This window comes from Canis aureus, chromosome 29 (genome assembly GCF_053574225.1).
Source record: "Canis aureus isolate CA01 chromosome 29, VMU_Caureus_v.1.0, whole genome shotgun sequence".
Classification (NCBI taxonomy): domain Eukaryota; kingdom Metazoa; phylum Chordata; class Mammalia; order Carnivora; family Canidae; genus Canis; species Canis aureus.
Window position 1 is genome coordinate 28,810,554 of NC_135639.1, and position 12,600 is coordinate 28,823,153.

A 12,600-nucleotide genomic window follows, 5' to 3' on the forward strand; every position below is an offset into this window, starting at 1 on the left:
GAGTGGCACCGAAGAAGTAGATCTCTGCTCTCTCAGCTCTGCCTGCCAAAGGAAAACTTCCCACGTGGCACTTTGTTTCCTAATGTAGTTGCAGAACAAGAGTTATTCAGTGAAGCTGCAAGACCTAAAGGTTACGTGGTAAATAAAGATATCTTTCATTTGGCCATACGGCTTTTACAAAGTACTGTACCATACACAACTTCATTAGGTTCTCACAAAATCTGAAGTAGGCATCATCTCTGTTTTACAGGTAAAGAGAGCTCAGAGAGGGTGCCCCTTGCTTAAGTTCTCACAGCAAGTACAGAACTGAAACCCCCACCCAGATCTTTTGCTCCCAGAAGTGAATCTAATTGTGCCTTCCTGCAGATCAGAAATGAGCAGAGGGCACATACTCCAACCTGCCTCCTGAAGAAGTTCCCTCCTGACAATTACTTAGACTCTGTCGGGAGACTAGCAGGGATGGGGCTTTCACTATGCTTTGTGGGTTAGTCTGTTCCTTTGTTTAGATATCACCAGTTACTAACAAGTTCCTTAGTACACAGAGTAGAAATCTACCTCCAAGAACAACCATTATCATCCTTATTATGTCATCTGTCATTCATTCATTCACTCAGTAACTGCTGAGTGCCTCTGTGTCAGACACTGGTGTTGGGATTATGATGATAAACCATCCCAGTCCTCAAGGAGCTTATTGTCTGGAGAGGAAGGCCAGTGTAAACAGGCACCTACAAGATAAAATGACAAAAACATGCATAATTATACCCAGCCTGGCCTTGGGTGACTGGGGGTGGCTTCTGGAGGAAGTGACATCTGAAGTGACACCTGCAAGGCAAATTAGGTGAAGAGAGGAGGGGAAATGTTCTAGGCAAAGACCTAGAAGAGAGAGAGGTAAGAGAATAAGAAGTGTTCAGGGTTCGGTGTGCAAGGGACCTGGTAGGGCTCACAATCCGGGCAAGGCATACAGCAAAGCAGGGGCTGAGTCTTAAAAGCACTGCTAAGGAGTTTAGAGTTTATCCTGAAGGCAATACAGAGGCATTACAGGGTTTTAAGCAGAGGTGTGGTGTGATCAGATTTACAACTTAAACAGATCATTTAGGCTCTCTGAGAAAGGATTAAAGGAGCAAGACTGGACAGGCAGGCAGACCTGTTGAGAGGCTGTCCTGGTCATGCAGGCAAGGCTGCATGGTGGTCTGGACCAGGACTGTGGCAAGGGAGACAAAGTGCCAGACTGGCGCTGTTAGGGTTGTAGGAGCAATAGAAATCCGTTACAGAATACATCTCGTCCCTCTTCCACCTGACAGCCCTTCAAGTATCTGTGGAGAATCGGGTCTGAATACACTTGAAAAAAAACCGTCAAGGAAACAGCAGGGTCTCTTGTCCTAAGCCTTATTTAAGTAAGCTATGCTGCCCCTCCGGTTTAGTGATGGAAAAGAGAGATGTTAATAGCTAAATGGTAGCCCCTGGAGTATGAATTGCCTAGGGAGTAGAAAGAGCATAATGAAATCATTGCAGAGGCCATTTCACAGGGTTTGCTGGTAAAAATGTAAGGGAGTCACTGCCTCCCAGCACAGACGAGGCGTGAGAACAAAGGGATGCCTCTCCAGACCTCCTCTCTGCAGTCTGCTGGACAAAGCCACTGTCTGGCATGGTATCCAGACCACAGTAGACACTGTGGCAATGGGCTATTTTTCAAGACTAGGATATGGGGTAACTTCTGAAAGAATGATAGTCACTAAAGATTCTCTCAGCTCTAACGTCGTTCGCAAACAATGAGAAAAGAATGCAAAAGTTACCTTCCAACCTCCAATTGTGCCCTAGCTGCTAGAGGACAGCTGATTTGAAATTCAGACAGGGCCTTAGGTTTCTGCAGGTCTCTTTGTCCAATCACTAGAGCAGATAGAGACAGAGTAGTGGGATAGGGTTGAACAATCTTGGTTCCTGAATACCTGGGCCGGGAACCAAGCTTCACTTCCATCCCCAGGAGAACTGTGGGCGTTTGGGAGCATTCCCAGGTCCAGGGCCTCTCTGGGAAGCCCTTGAGAGGGATTGAGGATCCAGCCCTTGAGGAGGCACCATGAGGATCCAGGACCAAGCCACTACCAAGTGGTCAATTCCAGAATAGTGCTAAGCCTTGCAAGAAATCATGCCAAAGCATGTCTCCATGCCAAAGCAAGAAAAGTCACAGTTTAGCCAGAGAAAACTTTTCTTAATGGTAGAGACAAGACTAACATGAATAGAACAATCTTGTAATAACACTAAGAAAGAATACAGCCATGTAGTGAGTTGTACAACACCGACAAGAAGATTTAGAGACAGGAAAGATAAGTGTAGGTCAGAGTTAATGGGAAAGAGGTTACTTTGTTTTTTTTTTTTGTTGTTTTTTTTTGAAAGAGGTTACTTTGATGAAGAGAGTTTTTAAAAATTTTTTGTAAAAGCCAATAAAAGTCAGAACATGCTGATTTTACAAAATTTATAAAAATAGATAAAAAGAGAATACCTCCAATCCCATTACCCAGAGAATATGACATTTTGATGTACACATCATCCAGTCATTTTTATTTATTTATTTTTAATATTTTATTTATTTATTTGACAGAGAGGATAGCACAAGCAGGGGGAGTGGGAGGCAGAGGGAGAGGGAGAAGCAGGCTTCAGGGGGGTGGGGTGGTTCGATCCCAGGATCCCCGATCATGACCCGAGCGGAAGGCAGACACTTAACCAACTAAGTCAGCCAGGTGTCCCATCCAGGATTTTTCTATGCATTTTGTTAATATTCAAAATTCAGGTCAAACTGTAACCAGCTTCTTTCACATAATAGTATATGATGCCCATCTTTTGACATTATTAAGTCTTTACCACTTCAGCGTAAATAGCTACACAACATTCCATTAAGTGAATGTACAATAGCTCTTTCTGTCAGTCACTTCTTGCAGCCTTGTAATAATTTATTATTAAGAACATTGCTGTGGGTAGGTGGAATCTGAATGACAAAAAGGAGAGCAGGTTGGTGTGCAGAGAGGGCTCTGAGTGGGGCGTCAGCTTGGCGCCACCTCTCGGCAGACACTGAGGAAATCCTGGCTGGGGATCTGGGGTGGGAGGGGAGGAGGCAGGCCAGGGTAAGGGCTCTTGGAAGTCATCTTGCTCAGCATCTCTCCTGGAGCCTCACTTCACTCTGCAGCTTCCCTGAAAGGGGGTTGCCCACCCCCATTTCTGTGTCCAGGAGCTTCCGCCGCTCGAGGCCATCCATGACATGTTGCTAAGTTCACTGCTGTTAGAACGTTCATTCTTCACAGTCTCCTGCTTCCATTCTAGGATCATGTCCCTGCCCAGCTTCAGTTGCCAAATACCTGACCATGGCCAACAGGGATTTAAAGAATTTGCCTCCTGCCTATCTGTGTAACACAAGCGTACCACACAAACATGAGGCGTTCAAAACAAACATGCATTTTCTTGAGAATCTAAAGTATTCCTCCTATTGCCTCCCCTCATTGATTTAGGGGTAAACAATAGTCTGTCTAAACTATCAGAAACCTCACACAATTGATGTTCAGACTGGATGTGCAGTATTTTGTGACTTCCTGCCACCTGAGACTGGTAAGTGGAGAAGTCCTATGGGTGCTGCACACAATATTCTATGCATCATCGGAGCTCTACACACACCACCTTTACCCCCCACCCCCACCCCTGCAACCCACATTCACACACTAAAAACAAAGGAGAATACTATTTTCTGTTGAGGCACCTAGGTCACCCCATAGTTCCCACCTACAATCTCCTGCCTGCTGGAGCAGCACGGAATCAGACTACTTCTTTTCTCTCCCAATCCTTTAGAAATATGAAAAAAAGCTGTTGTGGCCCTCAGGTAGTGTCAGATTATGGAGAGCCAGCAAGCCAGACAGAGGTATTTAGACAGGACTTCAGCGGCTAAGGAGGAGCTCTTGTGGTTCTTAAGCAGGGAGGAGGTGACCGAAGTCATGTCTGAGGAAAACTCCACCAACAGCCCAGACACAGGACAACCTGGATGGGGAGCAAGCTAGAGAAAGGAACTCCAGCCCAGGGGCTGTCATCACCTAGGAAAGAGAAACCTGGGAAAGGCAGTTGCAAGAAGATGAAAGGGACTTGATGGCATCATGTGGGAATGTACCTGTAGGTTGTCTTGCACTCGTCTGGCTGTGTTTCGTCTCCCTAGACTGGGGGATCTGTAGAATCGTGCCTCTTTGGTACCATCCCCCGCACCGTGCTTGATAACCACCTGCGGACAGTAGAATGAGTATATCGTGGTGGTCAGACACTGAGGTTTGCCTGGGGAAATGGTGCTGAGGTTAGGAATGAGCCATTTCACTCCACAAACATGGACTGGACAGGTAGGGGCCCTGGGGTAGATGCTGGGCTTATGTGATGGTCATTTTTTGGTGACTATGTGGCAACGCTAGAGTCTTCAGTTTTTTGGTCAAGTACTAATCTCAACGTTGCTGTGATGGTATTTGTGGATATCATCAGTTTATTTTAAGTAAGGAAGATTATCCTAGATAATCTGGGTGGGCCTCATTCAATCAGTTGAAAGGTCTTAAGAGCAGAACTGAAGTTTGCCTGAAGAAGAAATTCCACCTGTGAGCTGCAGCTTCAGCTTGTGCCCAAGAGAATGTGTAAGTGTAGAAATACATATGTACACACGTATGTATATGTATTTGTGTGTGTATGTAACATTGGCACCAAATTATTATCTGATCCATAGTTTGTATGCAAATTTCACCAACTGGTCCAACACTGTCCTACTTCATAGCTATCCCTCCCCGTCCGATCCAGCGTCCAATCTAGATTCACACATTGCACTTACTACATATTCATATCTCTTTAAGTCTTCTTTAATATAGATCAGGTCCTCAGCTTTTTATTAATGTCATGAACTAGGTTTTTAAAAAATTTTGATCGCAGGTTACTTATTCTATTGAATGGACTTCAATTTGGTTTGCATAATGGTTCCTCATAATTAGATTCAGTTTTGGCAGATGCGCCATAGAAATGATACTGAGTCCTTCTCAGGAGGCACATGAGGTCAGTTTATCTCTTTATTGGTATCATTAACTGACTCATTGTCTATGGTTGTGTTCACCAGGTTAGCCCATGATGGAATTACTAATTTTCCCTTTGTAGCTAATAAGTAATTTGTAGAGGGGTGTTTTCAGTTTATGTAAATATCCTGTTTTTCATCAAACTTCCAAGTTGTAGCATCTACTGATGATTCTTGTCTATGTCAATTATTACTAATGGTTGTACAATGATGATATTCTAACTTGATTATTCCTTCTACATTTATTTGTTGATATTCTCCTATGAGAGAATTCTCCCTTCTTATTTATTATTTATATTAGTACGAGTTCATAGATTCTTTTTTTAAAATTTTCCATTTTAATTCTAGTTTAGTTAACATACAATGTTATATTAGTTTCAGGTGTAAAACATAGTGATTCAATAATTCTATATACTACTCAGTGATCATTGCAATAAGTGTACTCTTAATCTTCTCCACCCACTTCACTCAGTGCCCCCATCTCCCCTCTGGTAGCCATCAGACTCTACTATAGTTGAGTATGTTTCTTGGTTTGTGTGTGTGTGTCTCTCTTTTCTTTTCCCTTGTTTTGTTTCTTAAATTCCACATATGAGTGCAATTATATGGTATTTGTCTTTCTCTGATTTATCTTGCTTAGCATTATACTCTTTAGCTTCACCTATGTTGTTGAAAATGGCAAAATTTCATTCTTTTTATGGCTAAATAATATTCCATGGTGTGTATGTGTGTGTATCACATCTTCTTTATCTTCATCTATTGATGGACACTTGGGCTACTTCCAAAACTTGGCTATTGTAAATAATGCTGCAGTAAACTTAGGGATGCACGTATCCCTTTGAATTACTCTTATTGTATTTTGGGGGGATAAATACCCAGTAGTGTGATTACTGAATCATAGGGCAGTTCTATTTTTAACTTTTTGAGGAAACTCCATAATGTTTTCTATAGTGGCTGCATCAGTTTGCATTCCCACAAACAGTGTACAAGTGTTCCTTTTTCTCCTCACCAACACTTGTTATTTCTTGTGTTGTTGATTCTAGCCATTCTGACAGCTGTGAGGTGGTAGCTCATTGTAGTTTTGATTTGCATTTCCCTGATGATGAGCGATGTTGAGCATCTTTTCATGTGTCTGTTGACCTGCATGTCTTCTTTGGAGAATGTCTGTGTGTTCTGCCCATTTTAAAATTGGATTATTTATTTTTTGGGTGTTGAGTTGTATATATTCTTTATATATTCTGGGTATTATGAGTTGATAGATTCTTATTTTATTCTATGAATGTTCTGTGGGAATGCTACTATTATTATTCAATGTTCAAATTGCCCCAGATTTGACCAGTGGGAACCTCTTCTGACTCCTTTGTCCTTTTGATATGTTGCCACTATCTTTTTAGCACCTTTTTGACTTCTGGAACAACATGATAGTTTAGGTTCATCTTGTTTTTCCTTTTCTGAGCCCTGGAACCAGCCATTTTTCCATGGAGTCCTGGTTTTTTAGTGGAGAAAGGTATTTAGAAACCAAGATCTAGATGCCAGGTGTGATCAGTGCTACTGGGTGTCCACTTCTATGTCTTTTTAGCAGACAGAACAAAGAAATATAAGTATAAATATCTATATCTATATAAATAACTTACTTCTATATCTGTACATAAACACAACCATGAACTCACATAGATACCTCCCATTTTAATTTAATACTGTTTTTTTTATAAAGTTTTGACAGTTTTTATTATTTTTATTTTTTTTTTAATTTTTATTTATGATAGGCACACAGTGAGAGAGAGAGAGAGGCAGAGACACAGGCAGAGGGAGAAGCAGGCTCCATGCACCGGGAGCCCGACGTGGGATTCGATCCCGGGTCTCCAGGATCGCGCCCTGGGCCAAAGGCAGGCGCTAAACCGCTGTGCCACCCAGGGATCCCAATACTGTAAATTTGATTTTAGTCTTCCTTCTCTTTATATTTGTAACTCTCTTCTCCAACAGCAAGAACTGGCTCCCATTATCTTCAGTATATTTATTCATTTGCTCAGTTCTACAGCACACACACACACACACAAAAAACATTTTAAGATTGTTACCCATGTCACTATAGGAAAAACTCCTTCAATTAGAATTCAATATTCATTAGTTTTTGTTTGTTTGTTTACTCTCCCTTCCTTAAGGTAATGTTATTTATCTGAAATATAGTTAGGTTCATTCACCTATTTGTGTTCCATTTTTAGGTTGTTTTGAGGAGATTTTTTTCCTCTTCTCATCCTTGTTAATTTCTTTTTTAAGACCAGAAGTGTTCCTTATCCCAGGGCCTATAGGTTTATGGATGGGCTTCATGGAGTCCATAAACCCCCTGGGGCTTTATGCAAACTATTGGATATATGTGCACCTTTTCTGGGGAGAGAATCCATAGCTTTCAAAATATTTTCAAAGTGGTCCTTAACCCAAAAAGTTTAGGGGAACAGAGAGGAGAGCAGGAATCCAGGGTCCCTCTTTAGAAGCCTCTTACCAGTGCGGGAGGAAGTTCCACCAGCTTGTAAGACTCTACAGAGAAGAAAGTTTCCTACTTATCCTATATCTGTACCAAGTGTCAAGTGCACACACAAATGCCAAGTGAACAGAAATCAAAGAGGGGAAGAGAAACTTGAGAGCAAATCTGCACATGGAGCTTAGGACTGCTTTTTTCCCAGGGAGGTATAGACCAAACCAGAGTATGGAGAGGTAGGCGCAGGAAAGGGGAACCCAGCCTGGGCATCTGTCTATAGATATACACAGAAAACCAAACTAGGAGAAAAATCTCAGTTTGCTGAAGAGACACTGACCGAGGCTCTAACAGACCCCTTGCATGGGTTTCTTTTGGTTTCAAGGTCCCTGCCAAATTAGAAAACAAAAGCAATTATGCTTGAGTAAGACAGCTGTGAGTCATGCAGGGTTTACCATTTGCAGGCACCAGCTTAAAGCTTTCCCTGGGTATGGTGGGAGGTAGGGACTCACCTTGACATCTGACATAAGATGCTTCATGGAAAGGTGGCACTGCTCCTCAAGGAACTTCTGCTGCTAAGGAGAGGCCTAAAATGTAGACAATGAGGTGAGAGTCTCACAGTTAAGGACAACCTCCTCAGATGTTGTCTCCATGCCCCATTAGGTGCCAGCCAGGAATTCAAAAGTAACCAAAGACCTAGTCTGTGCCACATGGCTCAAAGCATGCTAAAAAGTCATGGGTAGGCAAAAGCAAAATCATAGAACATAAACTGAGCTCATACAAGATGAGGGATCTGTGAGGTAGGTAAACTAGAGGAAGTCTCCTAAAGGAAGGAGCTGGTATGGCCTGTGAAAGGTTGAGCCTGAGAAAAGATGAGAGTAAAGACAAGACTACCTGGCAGTGACAGCTCAAGGGATAAGCAGAGGTATGGGGAAGAGACAGCTGATCCCTACAGCAGAGAAGGGGGTTTGCATCAAAGACCAACCCAGAGGGTGTTGAGGTCATATGCCCATAAAAGACATTATTTGTCGGGACTTCTGGGTGCCTCAGCAGTTGAGTGTCTGCCTTTGGCTCAGGTCGTGATCCCTGGGTCCTGGGATCGAGTCCCACATCAGGCTCCTTGCGAGGAGTCTGCTTCTCCCTCTCCCTATGTCTCTGCCTTCTTTCTGTGTCTCTTATGAATAAATAAATAAAATCTAAAAAAAAAGACATTGTCCTTTAAGAGAAACAATGAGATTATTATGATGTTTGAGGAAGAGACTGTGTCGGCCTGAATTGAGGAGTTGCAAATGCAGGGAAGATGACGGGGGATTACTAAAATCACCTGGATGGGAAGTATTTCCCTGGGCTGAACAGGTGGCAGTATAACCACAGGTAATAAAAATGAAAATAAGAATTCACATTTTATATGGCTCTGTGGTCTAAGGTCACATTTGCATATGTAGAATTCTGATGAGCAACAAAGAGAATTATTTACAATGCTTTATTGTCTATTATGTGCTGGTCATTGAGTTAACTGCTTGGGTGAGCCTCACAACCACCCTGTGAGGAGAGCCATGTACTTTTTTTTTTTTAATATTTTATTTATTTATGAGAGAGAGAGAGAGAGAGAGAGGTAGAGACACAGGCAGAGGGAGAAGCAGGCTCCATGCAGGGATCCTGATGTGGGACTCGATCCTGGGGCTCCAGGATCACAACCTGGGCCAAAGGCAGGCGCTAAACCTCTGGGCCACCCAGGAATCCCCGCCATGTACTTTCATCACACGTTGTACATTTGCTCAAGTGTGACTCTCCTAGGAACCCTGTGTGTTAGGTGTGGCAGGAATTAGTACCTCATTTTACAGAAGAAAAAACAAATGCCAGAAAAGATTAAGGCACTCGCTCACAGTCACACAGCCAAGAGCTGTAAGCCAGCAGTTTGGACTCTTATTTTGGGGATCCTTATACCTTACTTTCTCCCTAGTTTCATGTACATGGTGTTAACAGAGCCCTTCAGTGTAAAACATCACTTTGGCCTAGATCTGCGGCCCACTTCAACTACACACACCAAATTCCCGGCATTGATTCACCAAAGGTCAGTAATGCGGCTCATTCAAGGGTCACTCAGCTGAGTCTGGCCTGCCTGGACGAAGAACCCAAGGAATGGGGCAAGGGGAGGGCAAGGAGGGAGAGCAAGGGGATCAGCCCTCCAGGTCACCTCCCCACCTTTTAGAAGACATAAACACTCTCCAGTTCCCCCAGTCCTGACTCAGAGAAACGGGAGAAGACACATTCAATCTGCATTACATCAGGTTGCACAAGACAGAGTGAGGGTAAGTTCTCAAGGTCGCTATTATTTCCTCATGCCAGGGTTGGGTCTTAGGGAAGCAAACAAAATGCTGGCAGTTGCTTGTTAATTAGAGCAAGCAAGGAGGAAATCCCCAGGGAGATACTTTGCTAAGGTCTTGTTCTGCAGATGCTCCTGCCAGCCACTCAGAATCCACTCCCAGTCCCCACCTGCCTCCTGACATCAACCAATTGTAGCCATGCAAACACCCAATTCTTCCATTTGAGTGGTTCTTCCCTTTTCCCTTCAAATCCTCTTTTCCAGGACCATGAACTGCTTGTTTCAATTTTTCTAAGCCACATAATTACATGGGTAATTATGCACCAAAATGGTTCTTACTGGGCTCACCTTTGGAACATGTCAACTTAGGGTATGTTTTATATCTGGCCAAATTCTGAGATTTCTGCTTTATCTTCTGCCTGGTTCACCTCATTCTAAGACTGCTTTCCATAAATCACAGAGGTGACTACAACACGGCACCAAGGTGGGGTGGGTATTAGCCCCACCTATGGCTCCAGAAAGGGCAGAGAGGATACCCCATGTGCAGAAGCTGGAAGATAGCCAGTAGCAGGGGGGAAGCAAATGGCTGCTTTTTAGCTCCAGGCAAAGATCAGGCACTGTATCATTTCTTACCAAGTTAATGGCTTGACATGTTTTCCATCTGAGAACAAGATGGTAAAACAGGCCCTGGGGCCAGGAGTTAGATTGGAGGACTTAACTCCCTTGCCTGCCTTTTTTTTTTTTTTTTTAAGATTTTATTTATTTATTCATAAGAGACACACAGAGAGAGAGGCAGAGACACAGGCAGAGAGAGAAGCAGGCTCCACGCAAGGAGCCGGACTCGGGACTCGATCAAGGGTCTCCGGAATCACACCCTGGGCCGAAGGCCGTGCTAAACCGCATGCGCCACTGGGGCTGCCCCCCTTGCCTGTCTTATAGGTGTTCCAAGACAATGGCAATGTCCCTCCTGGTGGCACTGCATATCCCCTGGCAATAGCAGCAGAGGAGTGTGAAATTCTTCATGCAGCATTTTCTTATGCTAAAGCTTTCATTCCACAAACTGTATTGAGCACTTACTATATGGCAGGCATCTGGAATGTGGGCATTGTCAATGAGCAATTTATAATTTTACAATTATTATGTACTAGGCCCTGTTCACAACACCCCTGTGAATTGGCTATAAACATGCCTCCACTGGGAAGCCTGGGTGGCTCAGCGGTTTGGCGCCTACCTTCGGCCCAGGGCCTGATCCTGGAGACCCAGAATCGAGTCCTACATCGGGCTCCCTGCATGGAGCCTGCTTTTCCCTCTGCCTGTGCCTCTGCCTCTCTCTCTCTCTCTCTCTCTCCCTCTGTGTGTGTGTCTCTCATGAATAAATAAATAAAATCTTAAAAAAAAAAAAAAACCAAACATGCCTCCACTTCACAGATGACCAAAGCAAGGCTCAGAAAGGTAAGCAACATGCTTGAATTCACACAGTAAGTACATGACAGAACCAGGATTCCAACCCATGATTTCAAAGGCTATGTGACTCACCACCACCCCACAGGAACCCTGAGAAGTGAGAGGCACTCCTGTCCACAGAAGCCATGTCCCAGTGGGGAGACCAACATCTAAACAAATCATAAAATGTAAGATGCTCATGGTTCTAATAGAGGCACGAAGAAAGTATTTTCTTTTTCTGGGATGGCACTCACAAGTAGGACTCCGGGACCGGTGGAAATGTCAAATTTAATTGTTGTATTTCTGTGACTGCTTACTTCTTTGTTAGTTGTCAGAGAGCCAAGAGACCAGTGAGGAGTGGCCACTTTGGAGGGTCTTTCTGTTCCCATTTGATAGGCCAGGACTATCACATCCGTTGTCATGCTTAAATCCACTCTGCATCACGCTTTTCCAGATGCCACCCAACTCACTCTCTCACTTCTTCCTGGCCTCTGCTCTGGTCTCTCCCCTCCAGAGAGGTCTTCCTGGGGCATCTGGCTGGCTCAATCGGCAGAGTGTGTGACTCTTGATCTTGGGGTTGTGAGTTTGAGCCCCACACTGGGAGTAGGCATTACAAAAATTAAAAAAAAAAAACAATAAAATAAAATAAAATAGCTTCCTTTACCCCTTTATGCCTTCCACTCAGCTTTATGTCTTTTATTGAACTCATCAGTCTGAAGTTTTATTATACACTTAACCTGCTTATTGTCTGCCTCCCCAAATGAAGCCTGGGCCTATTTCTGTCTTGGTTACTGCTCTACCCACAGCACCTAAAACAGGATCTCAAAAACACAGTAGATAATAATTTGTTGAGCAAGTGAATCAATTTGAACCTTACAAGAATCCTTCGAGAAAAGCCTCATTAACATCCTGAACTTCATGACCATTTTGAAAACAAAGCAACAGGCGTATAAAAGTTATATGGAAAGTCGAGTGACACAGGACATGCCCGCTGGGCTGGCTATATGCCCAGGCCCCTCTTGTTCCCACACCAGCCTCTTGGTCCCACATCTCTCTCTTTTCCTCCCTTGACTCAATCCATTGTTCTGCAGTCCAGGGACTGCTAGCTCTTTGTTAAAAGGAAAGAAATCCAATACCACCGGAGAGTCATTTACAATCTCTGGGCAGGCAGAGTGGCATCCTCAGAGAAGCACAGCACAGCCTCAGTGTCACCACCTCCCTTCTCTCTGCCACATAGCATCCGGGCGTGGTGGGCCATGCTCAGGTCACCCTCCAGACAGCGAGGTGGCT

At 43.8% G+C, this 12,600-nt stretch overlaps 1 long non-coding RNA gene across 1 annotated transcript in view; it reads right to left on the minus strand.

Annotated features, from left to right (window-relative positions):
- Positions 1 to 6,792: 6,792 nt before the first annotated feature.
- LOC144300816 (uncharacterized) overlaps positions 6,793 to 12,600 on the minus strand; it is a 33,493-nt gene continuing 27,685 nt past the window's right edge. Inside the window, exons 2-3 of the long non-coding RNA XR_013367591.1 lie at positions 8,054 to 8,128; positions 6,793 to 7,100 (exon numbers count right to left, since the gene is read on the minus strand). This is a non-coding gene — a long non-coding RNA (uncharacterized LOC144300816). The remainder of the gene's footprint in view (positions 7,101 to 8,053; positions 8,129 to 12,600) is intronic.